At 36.2% G+C, this 6,028-nt stretch overlaps 1 protein-coding gene across 2 annotated transcripts in view; it reads right to left on the bottom strand.

The window, feature by feature from the left end:
• TPST1 (tyrosylprotein sulfotransferase 1) overlaps positions 1-6,028 on the bottom strand; it is a 107,318-nt gene that overhangs the window by 46,229 nt on the left and 55,061 nt on the right. The gene's annotated exons all lie outside the window — the stretch shown is intronic.

Raw genomic sequence — 6,028 nt, 5'->3', positions numbered from 1 at the left:
GTATATGACCTCTTACTGCAGATAATCACTTTTTGATGAGGAATCCTTCAAAGAGGCTCCCTGCCTAAAATCACAGACCAAAGAAAATGAAATGATTCTTCCCTGGGGTTCTGTGAGGCCACTAGTTCCAGGGTCCTTTCTGCTCAATAGCCACATTCCTTTTTCCTCTCTTAAAAATTTCTCCAGGTGAAAAGCTAAAAGTGTTTTCCTTAAGATCAGGAACAAAACAAAGATGTCCACTTTCACCACTTCTATTCAACATAGTATTGTAAGACCTAGCCACAGCAATCAGACAAAAAAATAAATAAATAAAAGGCATCCACATTGGAAAGGAAAAAGTAAAACTGTCATTATTTGCAGATGACATGATATTATATAGAGGGAACCCTAAAGATCCCACCAAAAAAACTAGTTGAACTGGTAAATAAATTCAGTAAAGTATATCAGGATACAAAATTAATATTCAGAAATCAGTTACATTTCTACACACCAATTACAGATGATCAGAAAGAAATTAAGAAAACAATCCCATTCACAACTGCATCAAAAAAAATAATAAAACACCTAGAAATAAATTTAAGCAAAAGACTTGTACTCAGAAAATTATGACGCTAAAGAAAGAAAATGAAGATACAAATAAATGGAAGCATATACCTTGCTCATGGACAGGAAGAATTAACATCATTAAAATGTGCATATTATCCAAAGCAATCTATAGATTCAATGTAATCTCTATCAAAACACCAATGGCATTTTTCACAGAACTACAAATAATCGTAAAATTTATATGGAGCCACGAAAGACCCCAAATAGCTACGGTAATCTTGAGAAAGGAGAACAAACTTGGAGGTATCATGCTATATAATATCACACTACACTACAAGGGAATAGTAATCAAAACAGCATGGTACTGGTATAAAAACAGACACATAGATAAATGGAAGAGAATAGAGAGCCCAGAAATAAATCCATGCCTTTATGGTCATTAAGGTATGACAAAGGAGGTAAGAATATACAATAGGGTAAAGACAGTCCCTTCAATAAATGGTGTTGGGAAAACTGAACAAATACATGCAAAAAAATGAAACTGGATCCCCTTCTTAAACCATATACAAGAATAAATTCAAAATGGATTAAAGACTTAAATGTAAGACCCAAAACTAAAACACTCCTAGAAGAAAACATAGGAAGGAAACTCTCTGACACACTATTAGTAATATTTTTTCTGATATATCTTCTCAGGCAAGGGAAACAAGAAGAAAAATAAACAAATGGGACTACATCAAACTAAAAAGTTTTTGCACAACAAAGAAAACCATCAACAAAACAAAAAGACAACCTACCGATGGGAGAAGATATTTGCCTATGATGAATATGATAAGTCCAAAATTTGTAAAGTTTCATACAACTCAACATCAAAAAAAAAAAAAAAAATAGGAGAGACCAAGAAAAATGGCATAGATGATAGAGGCTGTATTCATTTGCTCTTACAACCACATCAAAGTTGTGACAGAAACACAGAGCAAACAGCAAGCAGGGTTGCCTGGGATCTAGATGAACAGAAGCCCTACAACTAGGGAGAAAAACAAGATATCACCCTACAACAGGAGGAGGTAGGATGGGGCAAGGATGCGAGGCTGCCTCATCATGAGTGGCTGAGTGGGACAGCGGCTACAGCAGCTGCAGACGTCTCTTAAAGGGGTTGTGTCTGCGACCAGACTTTCACAGTGATGGACTTGCTCGCACTGAACACCAGCACAGGGTTGGCTGCTCGGGTGGCACCAGGGACTTACAGGGGGATGCTGAGTTGTTGGAGTGAGGGCCAGAGGCAAGGCTTTCTCCTAGGCAGAAGTGCTAGCAGAATCCACTGTTCCTCTGTTGAGCCCTCCTCCCACCCAATGTACGAAAGCAAGTGCCATCAAACTGGGTAACAGTGGTTGCTCCACCCAGAGGATTCCCTGAAAATATGCCTCCCCCAGCTCACGGCCCCACACAAGCCACATCCAGTTGTATCTTTGGTGAGTCCTGTGCAACTTGCTAAGCCAACTCTAAGACCCACACTGGTGGCAGCTGACTTTGGTTTCTGGCATAGTTTCTTGAGGCAACTATAAGCACAGCATCTGTGGATTGTTTGCCAACTGTGGATTGTGGCCCCAGAGCAGGGTACAGTCTTGGACTAAAACAGAGCTGAACCCCTCTCAGGACTGTGCCACTGGACACTTACTACACAAAGCCATAATAATAAGAATGGGAGACTTAGAAACTTTGTTTAGCACATAGACACAGAAAGGAAGACAAAATGGGAAGACAAAGAAGCAGAAACCATATGAGAACAGAACAGAGATCCAGGAATAATGGAGACAAGCAAACTAACAGATACAGAGTTCAAAACACTGATTATAAAGATGCTCAATGAACTTAGGGGAAATGTAGATGAACTCAGTGAGAACTTTAATAAAGAGATAAAAAACATAAAAATGGAAATGGAAATTATAAAAGTAAACCAGTCAGAAATGAAGAACACATTATCTGAGATGAAGAGTATATCAGAGGTAACCAATAGAGCCGATAAAGAAGATGATCGAACCACCGATGTAAAGGATAGAGAAGCCAAGGTCACCCAATCAAAACAGCAAGAAAAAAGAAGCTAAGAACTTAATAATACTTCGAGGAGTCTTTAGGACAAAATCAAGAGTGAAAACATCCGTGTAATAGGGGTACCTGGAGGAGGAGAGGGAGAACAAAAGCTATTCAAAGAAATAATGATGGAAAACTTTCCTAACCTGGTGAAGGAAATAGACATACAGGCTCAGGAAGCTCAAAGAGCTCCAAGAAAGAGGAACCCAAAGAAGCCCACACCAAGACACATCATAATTAAAATGCCAAAGGTTAAATACAAGAATCTTAAAAGCAGCAAGTGAAAAGCAGTCAGTTACCTATAAGGGAGCACCCATAAGACTGGCGGCTAATTTCTCAAAAGAAACTTTGCAGGACAGAAAGGCTTTGTAAAAATATTCAAAGTGTTGAAAACCCAGGATCTACAACCAATAATATTTAATCCAACAAAGCTATCATTTAGAGTCAAAGGATAGATAAAGAACTTCGCAAACAAAAATAAGCTAAGGGAATTCAACAACACCAAGCCACTATTACAGAAAATGTCAGAGGACTTCTTTAAAAAGAAAAAATATATCAAAGACATGAATAAAGAATGGTAATAACTACATATCTATCAACGACTACCTCAAATGGAAAAGAATTAAGTGCTCCAACCAAAGGATAGAGTAGCTGAATGGATAAGAAAACAAGACCCCTATATATGCTGCCTACGAGAGACTCACTTCAGATTAAAGACACACACAGACTAAAAGGAAGGGGATGGTAAAAGATATTGCCTTGACAGACTTAGAAGGTATTGTGCTAAATGAAGTAAGTCAGAGAAAGACAAATACCACATGATTTCACATACATACAGAATCTAAAGAACAAAATAAACAATAATAACAACAAAAATGGAAACAAACTCATAGATACAGAGAATATTTTGAGGGCTACTAGACAGGAGGGGTTTGGGAGAACAATGAAAAAGGGCAAAGGGATTAAGAAATACAAGTGGATAGTTATGAAATAGTCATGGAGATATAAAGTGCAGAGTAAGAAAAATAGTTAACAATGTTATAATAAATATGTAAGGAGGAAGAGGAGTACTGATTTATTGGAGTGATCACTTGAACTCTAATTACTATGCTGTACTAATATATTATTGTATGCCAATTATAATATCAAAAAAACTCATTGAATTGTACAATGTAAATATGAGCAACTAATTGTCTATTATATTTCAATAAAGCTGGGGGGCGGAATCCAATTAAAAAATGGGCAGAAGACCTGAATAGGCATTTCTCCAGAGAAGACATACAGATGGCAAAAAGGCATATGAAAAGATGCTCAATGTCACAAATCATCAGAGGAATGCATATTAAAACCACAATGAGACATCATGTCACACCTATCAGAATGGCTATCATCAATAAATCAGCAAACAACAAGTATTGGCAAGGATATGGCAAAAAGGGTTGAACCCTCATGCACTGCTGGTGATATTGCAAAATGGTGCTGCCACTATGGAAAACAGTATGGAGGTGTCTCAAAAAATTAAAATAGAAGTACGTTATGACTCGGCAATTACATCTCTGGGTATTTATAAAGAAAAAAAAATCCAAAACACTAATTAGAAAAGATACATGCACCCCTATGTTCATTGCAGTATTATTTACAATAGCCAAGATATGGAAGCAACCCATGTGCCCATCAATAGATGATTGGATAAAGAAGTTAAGGTCCACATACTCAATGGAATATTACTCAGCCATAAAAAAATAATGAAATCTTGCCATTTGTGACAACATGGATCGACCTAGAGGGTATTATGCTGAATGAAATAAGTCAGACAGAGAAAGACTAATACCATATGATTTCACTTATATGTGGAATCTAAAGAACAAAATAAATAAATAAACACAGAGTACAAACTGATGGTTGCCAGATGAGAGAGGGGTTGGGAGCCTGGGTAAAAAAGGAGAAGGTATTAAGAAGTACAAATTGGTAGAGTCATAGGGTTGTAAAGTACAGTATAGGGAATATAGTCAATAATATCATAATAACTTTGTATGGTGCCAGGTGGGTACTAGACTTATTGGGGGGATCACTTTATAAATTATATAAATGTCTGATCACTTTGCTGTACACCAGAAACTAATATAAAATAATACTGAATGTCAAGTGTAATTGAAAATGTTTTTAAAAGGAGGGTAAAACGTGAAGGGAAATAAGAGGTTCAAATTTCTAGTTATAAAATAAATAAATCATGGGGATGTAATGTACAGCATAGAGATAGTAAAAACAAAAATCTCCAGGACTCCACTTAACCCACTACTCTCTTCACTCTACACATGTTCCCTGGATGTCTTCATCTGTAATGATCTTTGCTTGACTTTCTTTACCTGTGTAAAGAACATTCTGGTTTGTCCAGGACAGGTCCAGTTTATACCTATTAGTCTAGTTTAATTATTAATAACACATCCCACTCACTCTTCTAAATGTTCAAGTTTGTATGATAAATTACATGGTCATGCCCATACACCCTATACACACCTCAAAATTAAGATGGTCCAAAACTGGACTCATCACTTTCTGCTCAAAATCTACTTTTCTCCATGTACATCTTCTTATCTTTATAAATAGCACATCCCCTATCCACAAGCAAAGCCAGGTTCTGGGATAGAACAGAAAGAAATTAAGTCTAGTTCAATAGACTTTATTTTTGAGTAGAACAATCTCTCCTCCATTCTTATTGCCACTACTTTCATTCATGTCACCATCATTTCTCACCCAGATTACTACAGAAGCCTCCAATTTTCCTGCACTAAATAGTTGGTTCAATGCCCAACTATCATTCCACCAAAATATAAAGAGGGTTTATATCTTCTTAATCTTACCATCCCCAGCACCTAGCACATTAACATAAAACAGATACTCAAAAAATGATTATGAAATGAATAACTAAAAGCTTTTCATGGAAAAAAAAACCCTACAAGTTTAGATTATACAAACATGCTCTAGAGAAGTCAAGGATCATAACTTTATAAATAGATCAATTGACACGAGATGAAATAACAAGAGAATTTCCAGTGCAAACTACATGATATTTATTATGGATACATTAGGAATGTTAAAGAATGTGAGCCATGTCTTCAGATAAATATCTCCAGGAAAATAAAAAGTTTATAGTAAACAAGGAATAACATTTTCTGTTCATTCTATGTCAGACACTTTGCATATAATATATCATTCAGTCCTTTAAATAAACTTAAGAGAAAGATATTATCAGTCCCCATTTTTTCAGATGTGTAAACTGATACCCAGAGAAGGTAAGTGATTTATCCAGAGTCACAGTCTGGAAATAATGGAGTTAGAAGTTGAACGCATGTCTGTCTGAGTCCAAAGTTCCCAAGATTTTTTCTAGTTT

Source organism: Pteropus alecto, unplaced genomic scaffold, assembly GCF_000325575.1.
Source record: "Pteropus alecto unplaced genomic scaffold, ASM32557v1 scaffold68, whole genome shotgun sequence".
NCBI classification, from domain to species: Eukaryota; Metazoa; Chordata; class Mammalia; order Chiroptera; family Pteropodidae; genus Pteropus; species Pteropus alecto.
Note: the sequence above shows the minus strand (reverse complement) of the source record. Positions and strands in the feature narration are given on the sequence as shown.